The following is an 8653-nucleotide window of genomic DNA, read 5'->3' on the forward strand; positions in this document are numbered from 1 at the left end:
ATTCGTTATATTATGTGTGAAACAGTACATGTGGACGCAGCTGTGTAGTCAGCAGTGCGACTTCTACCACGGATAGCGGAGCATTGCGTAGCATTGCTGGAACCACCGCAAGAGCCGCTCTATTTTAGCGTTGAGGAGTTGAGACGCTGTCGTGGTGTTCCACAAGTGCTAGCGCTATACCCTCTTTGTACGACAGCGCGGCCGCATCTGTTTAGTGGTACATTTTCGTGTTGTTTTGCAAGCCGGTAATAAACGGTGTTGTGCCTGCGGCTTCTGGAGTGTTACTCGTCGTTGGATAGCATGGCTCGCCAACTCCCTTGAACGAGGAGGTTTCCTCATTGCCAATGTGCTACAGCCTCGAAAAGGAGCAACAGTATGCAATAGATGTTCTGCAATACGGCACATCAACCTAAGCATGAAATGAGCACAGGTTCAGAACAAAGAATACAACTGACAGAGGCATTAAGAATGTGTCACAATATTTTTGGAGACATACCTGACCTGCAACTACAGTTTACTGATATTCATCCAAATAAAATTACGTAACAATTCCCCATTGCGAGTTGTAACTTGCGTGCTTGAATTTCTACACTAGATTAGAGGACTCAGATTAAACTGAGGACACTGCAGTGAGCTATGGAGAGGAATATAACAAAGGTGACATACAGGCAAAAAAAAAATGAAACAACATAGATTTCACAGCAAAGTTCAAGGTTGTTATATCATAACATAATGTAAGCGGAAAATAAGCAATTCGGAACACATGCGCTATGGTTCATCAGCTTAATTTAATGAATTCTATGGAACGACAAAAAAAAAACACATGATTTACGGGTCCTTTAAATGACCATTAAGATGCTCTGAATTCATAGCTGAGAGGATTCTCTCGGCCCGCTTTGGTGTCAAACCTGCTATTGAAGGAGAATGACAGGCGCGGTAACCTTAGCGGAAAACCTTTCGTCCTGCGTGAATCACCTCCTATCCACACTGGCACGCGACGTCGGAGTTTGGACGTGGCTCGCCTACCGTGCGCCTCCGTTCTCTACGCTGCAGGATTTATAATAAGGAGTATGGCCCCCGCTATCAGCTGCAGCTGTTCTACGCCACAACAAGGACCGTAACGGCATTAACGGTCAATCGTAACGGTCAATCGCTACCGTGTTGGTAGCGATTGACGTGGTAAACTTATTACAGTAGTTTATAAAGTACGCTCAGATGATATCGTTCATTAACGTTAGAAAATAGATGCACACTACAATCTTTTACCTCGGACACCACTTCGTGCATCAATGCACGATCTATAAGGCACCGATGCTAGCTTTTTAACCACCGGTGAGAAAACTTCCATTTCATACCTTGAAGGCCGTCACTGCCGTCGAATCAGCGCGCATGGTGGCTGCGAAAAAGTATTCGCACTTATTCACTTCCTTGTTGTTGCGAATTTACCATCTTCACGCGGCATTGATAGTGGCTGCGTTCCTCTTTGCTCGATGGGTCGCAGAGCGATGAATAAGCCCTAACACTAACACGGGCACGTGAATACCCGTGTTGGTCGTTCACATGCCCAACACGGACGCTTAAAGTGCCTAGGCTAGTAAGCTCACACAGTAAAACTCTGGGCGCCGACTGCCCTCTTACGGATTGGAGGAGAGAGTTGTAATTTGCTGGCATGTACTGGCCGAGATCAGCGCAGGACATGTATAATCAGAATTTTTTTTTTTGGAATGGCCTTAACTTAGAGTGAAGGGGCGCTGGATGGTAATGATTATGGCGCATTAACATCACAGCCTTACTTTCAGCACCAGCCAATCTCAACTATCCACCCGGCGTAATTTGTGTTTGTTTCTTGAACAACGCTACTGAAATCCTTCAAAGGAGACCACAGGTATTATTATCTACTGTTGACTGTCGTTTGCTCGTGGCGACTGTTAATGTTGCAGTGAAACTGACAAAATACGCCTAGCGTGAGCTGCGGAAGTAAAAACACGTAAAATATAGAGCACTGCAGGAGAGGCTGTTCCGAAACTGGACTTGGAGAGCTGTATTTATCGTAATTTTATTGCGGTGCTATCTGTACCCCAGATGCGACAGCCAGCATGCTTACCATGACTACGACACTGCCACATTGCCCCAGCACGAGTATGCGGGGTGTACTCTTTCCAAAATACAAGTGGTCATATCCTCTGCTCTCCTCAGAACCTATTTATTAAAGGATTTTATTTTTTCTCAGAAAGAAGAACTTTAGCTACGAATAACACACCGCATAAACGGTTTTCACAGTATTTCCAATTTTTATCACTCAAACGCAGCGCCTCAGCCCAGGCAAGATGATGAACGAAGTAAGAAATTTTTTGCGAGAAGCCTAATTAGCATTGCGCCGCAGTAAAGCTCAGTCCTACTTCAGTTAGAAAGTGCCGCTCTAATTGTATTTAAGGAAGCTTCCATTGTATAGAGGCTTTCTTCTTTGGAGACGCTACAGTTTATTATTCTCTTTGATTCTTGGCTCTAGCATGCGCTCGCGAAAGCTATCCTCCTGTCGCTTCGCCTCGGGAGAAGCTCTGGACCTTCGTTTCTCCGTCCCGCTGTTGCTGTTGACCTCATGGATGGAATGCAGGGTGCCCACTGCCGCGAACTACGAAGACGCTGACGCCTCGAGCAATGTGCACATAAATGGCTTTAATAGAGTACGTGCTTCAATAAATAAGTAAATACATTAGTAAATCCTGGTTCTACCGCGTTGGCGTTAACGGAGACTTAACACCGCGCCACATTTATTGGTTATATTGCACCGCGCCCGACCCGCTCCACCTCCGCGCTGAGCCGTGAGGACGACGAAGCGGACACGGTCGCGTGAAGAGTGCTCGGGCGGTGCTATAGGTTTCTGAGATTAAAGTGGGCCGCTCTGCGTTGAAGACATCATCATCATCCCCTTCTGCGTCCGCGGCTGCCCACCTTCTGGTTCGTGACAACTTGTAGAGGTGCTGGTTGTAAAGAGGTGGCGCGGGTCAGGCGCGTGGAAATATGAAGCGATGTCATGAGGAAGAGTATATCGTCGTCACGCGCCCTCTACTCGACAAAGACAAATACTATTAAATAAACAGTACTGTAACTTCAACCACAAAATGCTGTCGTTGAATCGCGAGTTACGTAGCTGTACCCGCCCTATGAGATTTTTTTAAGCATGAAATGCTTTTAGCTCCCGTTGTCGGCATTGTGGTGACGTCACGCCGAGACCGAGAGTCATCATCTAGGCACTGAATTCCACTCATCCGGGCACTGAATCCCACTCATCCGGGCTCTGAAACGAGAACATCCGGGCACCGTACGAGACTTAACGAGATTCAACGACGAGACTCTCTAAGACCTCCAACGGGACCAGCATACAAGCGCTGGTTGCTCTCCAAACGAGTCACAAAAAATAAGTCCTGCCAGTGTCTTCTCAATGTTTATCAAGATATCAGTCGAGCTGTGCATTTGATAATGCACGGAAATATAATTTCCGATTTTTAATAACGCGTGGAAAAAGCACATACATGCCACAATACACTTCGTTGTCATACGTGATCTGTTAGGGGCTTTGAGAGAAGGCCGCTTAAAGAAAGAGGGCGAGAAGGGCTTTCGGCGGAAAACTTTCGCTCTCTCCCCAAGGATGGCGCTGCGGTCCCACACTCACGCATGTAAAAGACCGGCCGCTTGGCCTTCAAGCCCTTTCCCCCTCTGGCAGGCAGATGCATACACGCTCGCGGAGTATTCGAACGCGCTGCATATAGCATATACATTCTTGTCAGGTCTGCGTCTCGTCGTGTCCGCGTACGCTTCTGCATCGTCCTGGATTTCAATGCCGCCACCGTCACAGCTGCTTAAGCCGAGCAATGGAGCCTGTGTTAGGCCCGTAAACATTTCATGCTTACTCTACTCTCGGTTACGGGAGAGGCGCAATTTTTTCGATTGCAGGTTTGAGTTCGTCTTCATAATGCGGAGAGCTTTTCGACTGAGCCCCACGCGGATGGATTTAATGAGTGGGCCCCGCATTGGAGAATTGCCAGCAGAATATCCCCGCATACTTGCACATCAGGTGGCCGGGTGTACTCGCTCGGGTAAGCCCGCTAGGGTAAACTCGGAGGAGCGCCCCGCTACCGGCAGCCGAGTGCATGGAGGGTGTGAAGATGAAGAGCGAGAAACGCGGTTACTTCCACATGCAGATGCCAGAATGAAAACGGAAGCATAAAGCGCCGGAGGTACGCGCAGTGCAGCAAACGGCAAATTATGAAGGAAGCCTGTCCTTCGGAGGATGAAGCCGAACAATGTGCGCGATGAGCTGACCAGCAACGCAAAAAATTCAGGGGGCACTTTGGCTCACTAAAGTGCTGCAAGGCGAATGCGTTTCCTGGCGCACTTTTTTTGTTGTCGTATTTCATTTTGTATTTTATTTTTTATTTTTCTTTCTTTTCATATTTTTATTTCTTCTCTTTTGTTTGTTTTCTTATTTTTTTATTTTAGTTATGAAATCCATGCGTTCACTAGATGCGCTTTCATTCATGCTCAAACCCTGAGCCTTCATGGCGGAGTGGTAGCGGCTCCACTTCAAATGAGAAAGGGCGTGGTTAAAATGCCAAATGCCAAAGGCTAGCGCCCTTAAGCCGTATTCAGTTTAAGCAGGCAAATAGGGGAGGGACAAAGTGCTCAAACGAGGGCGTTTCGATTCCGTTCGGAAATTTAGCGGGACGGCCCGAGTGCACATTCATGTTGTTGTGAGCAAGAGCAGAAGCTCTAAGAGAAATAAAAAGCTGAGTAGAAACGGTCAGACCGAGTTGCTTACAGGGGTCAAGGCGGATAGCTGGGCTAGTTGGTTGACCGCTGTATTATCACACCACGAATGAAAGTTTGTACCCTGCAAAACAGCTATTTAGCGTATTCCACTTCCCTGTGGGTGATGTATATATGTCCTGCAGTCAGGAGAGCACTGCCTAAACCCCTGATTCCGAGAGCACTGTGCAACGATTGATTCAGTTACAGGGGATAGAATTGTAGACAAGCGTTGTAAGCGTTACCGGTGCAGGCCAAAGTTTTGTGCTACATGTGTGCTGGGAAGAGGAGACACGCAGTTACAATGCTAAATCTGTTAGCCCTTTCACATAAGTGGGGAAAATGATCATTGTGCCAGCACGCCTTCTATTTTCTTTTCAAAAAAGGCACTAATGTCTCTAAGCAGATTTCCTTTTTCTTTGTTCTGCGTTATTCTGCTTCCTTTGTTTTGATGCTGTGTACGCATATACCAGCGAACTGTACGTAAGTGCCCATGGTAGTCAAGGTGAAAAATTCAGTCCATTTTAAGCGTGCGTCTTGCGTTATCCTTTTTCCTTTTTCCAGTCTGAAACGCTCGCCGTTTTGAAATAAGCTGGAGCGGTATTTCTAGCAGACACTTCGTTATAGAGGAGAAGCAGCGGAAGGACAGTAGAGCATCTGGTGTTCAAGACATCGATCGAGAATCGTCCCATACGAATTATTTTTCCCTTGTGAACGGAATTTCAGAACTAAGTAAGATACCGACAAACTCATGGGCACATGGATTCCAGAATACTCTGCGGATGCTGGGAATGAAGGCGCTCACGCCGCTTTCGGCATGCTTTTACCTGGGGTCCCCCAAGATTCGCAGGAACATAATTTTTCAGAACCGCTATTAAGCAACTGGGATTTGCTCCAACATTTGAGATTGACGAGAAAAGTAGACGCTGAACCGGACAAATGTCTAAACAGCGAGCACGGGGTTATTCTAAGGAAAGTAGAGTAGAATACTTATAAAAATCCCGTCAAAAACAGCTATATATTTCCAAATTCTTAAGATCCGCATGGCGCCTTCTGCGTTGAAATGGCGAACTTTCAATATGGTATGGACAAGCCAGAAAAACCCAGCTATGCCAAGAACAAGTCACCCAACAACCAAGAACTGGGAGGCGGCGTTGTTCAGCTCACACTCTGGAGACCAGCTTTCACTGGTGAATCACGCAAGAGCGGCGGTGAAAGCCAATGTGAACCTGGTATAAGGCCCCCCTCCCCCCACCATTATTTTCATAACACGTTTTTTCTCCCTCTCTCTCTCTCTTGCGACCATTTCATTTTTTTCTTTTTGATCGTCGCCCCCAACTTGTATGCATCGCAGTCTAGATTAAGTACATTACGCGCTTGTGTCTCTGATTCTTTTCCGATTTTTGCGCGTAGCTTTCTGCTACGATATCGTCGCTACTAGGCGTTCAACGTACTGTACGAATTTCCGCATAGTCAAATAGCGCTTATTAACATGCACTGAAGTGTTCCCGCGATACTAGAGCTTTCCAAAGAACATCCATGGCTGAAAAATATACACGCGGACGAAGGAGAGGAAAGCTGCGTGTGTTTTGTTTTTGTTTTTTTGCGCGCGCAATGATAGTTAATATTGTTAATATAAATTATGTTCTGGCCCGAACCCTCACGCTGATGCGTAAAGGTTGACAAAAATTTCGAAGGGTTCGATCCCGGCCGCGGAGGCCGAATTTCGATGAAGGCGAAATTCTAGAGGCCCGTGTGCTGTGCAATGTCAGTGCACGTTAAAGAACCCCACGTGGTCGAAATTTCCGTAGCCCTTCACTACGGCGTCCCTCATAGCCTGAGTTGCTTCGGGACGTTAAACCCCAGTAAACCAATAGACCAATCTTGTGAGATTTAGTTTCTTTTTCAGCAATTTTTTATTACTGCAAACGGCTGACCCGTAGAAACTTTGCCCACACGGCGAGCAGAATACGGAGATGTTCAACACACATTGGCACCAAAAAAGGAGCCGAATTCGGACAATAGGAGTGTTACGTCCAGCAGAGAACGACGAAGAAGAAGGACAAACATGGAAGGTTTGCTGAAACGTGTTCGCTCCCTGCATTACAGCTTTTCGGCTCCGCAGCTATCTTCCACAACTTCGAATACCAGGACGGTGCCGTATCCATCGGCAGCATCTTCAACTTGCGCACTCCACCTGAGCACCGTCGAAGACAGCGATCCGCCTGAATTACCGTCGCCACCTCCGTCATTATCAGCGTCTGACCTTGCCCTTTCCGCACAATCGCCGGAGCCCCAGAGCAGCGGCAGGCCCCTCGCCAGCCCCAAACAGGACGACGAGGCGTTCCTGGCACGGGTCGACGTCAACCGTGTGACTTCACCGCCCGGGCGCAACGTATCGGGGGTCAGTGTCCCCAGGGTTGTGTGCGTCTCCATCTCCACCGTGATCTGCTGCGTGGTGGGCATGCAGCTCGCTGTGCACAAGATGTCAGGTTTGAACGAGGCCGCAACCATCGCCGCCTTCGATGGAGACAACATGACAGAAGCCGCGCTCGATCTAGAGAAGAGTGACGACAACGGAGCCGAAATCGTGTTGGAGCCATACAAGAGATTCAACCGAGCGAAGAAAGAGACGCCACCGAGAGCTAAGCGGCACACGACACTGTTGACGCCTGTGGTCAATATAGACCGGCAGGGTACCAAAAGGGTCAGAGCGCTAAGTACAGCTACTGTTGGGAGAAGTACTGTGTTCACGTCGATCGTCTACGGAGACCAAGCATCCCGACGACCGAGACGAAGAATCACCCTAAGCGACGTACGGCTTAGCGCTCCCGATGACACCCGCGTTATTCGTGGGCGGCTCCCCCGTTCCAGGAAGCGAGCACTGAAAACATCAGTCCTCCTGGCAGGAACGCATCTGACTTCTGAACCAGAATATGTGCCCCTAAACATGGACAGCGGTAAAAGCTGGTCGATTCGGAGGTACGTTGGAAAAAGAGCCATTTATGGAAACGGTAGAGCGCTCACTTTCAACGACGTGGGAACCAGCACCAGCCTAAGGCGACGCTCGTCGGTGGTCACTATCATCGAGGAGACGAACGCCGTATTGTTTTTCACGTCATCATTATCAGGCGATGCGAAACATAGTAGAGTCGACACCACTGCCGTCGCTCATCAAAGTGTCACTGACCAATCTGTGAACACGCCCGCTTTCATGAACCAGTCGCCCCAGCTCACGAACGCTTACCGTATTCCGGATGGTTACCGTCGTCGAGAAGTAGAACTGGCGTTGGAGGCTCTGAAAAACAAAGGATAACTTGTAACTGATTTTGGTGAAAGTGCTACTGCATTCACTAGTTACAAATTCTTACGAAACCTTAGATTTTCTGAATAGTTGTTTACTGGACTAGTTCCTGATTTTCGTGGTATTCTCTTTCCTATTTTTCCTTTAACGCCCCACATCGTCCACGGGAACTGCGACCTCCGGTATGGCGCTTGCCGTATATAAACCTATTTGAGGCTATCGACCGGTTCGACAAGCGTTGTTTACTGCTACGTGGTTGAACTGTTTTGCCTACAAAAATTATTTAGGGTTTTTGAAATCGATTTAGATTAATACTATACATGTTTTCCAGAGGTTTCCAAACAGTTTTCATGTTATCTGAACGTCGCAGTCATAACTGTAAACATAACGGCTGCTGTTGTGCGTCTCTATAACGAGCCTAACTCTCAGGCACTTAGTTTGTCTAATTGGTCAAATTGCTGTGATCAGTTTTCCCTGCCCTTTTTTTTTCTAGATACTCTGGTTATCACATAAGCATCGCCGCGCATACTTAGGCCAAATACG

The sequence above is a fragment of the Amblyomma mixtum genome, chromosome 5, assembly GCF_055824585.1.
Source record: "Amblyomma mixtum isolate Tamu chromosome 5, ASM5582458v1, whole genome shotgun sequence".
Classification (NCBI taxonomy): Eukaryota; Metazoa; Arthropoda; class Arachnida; order Ixodida; family Ixodidae; genus Amblyomma; species Amblyomma mixtum.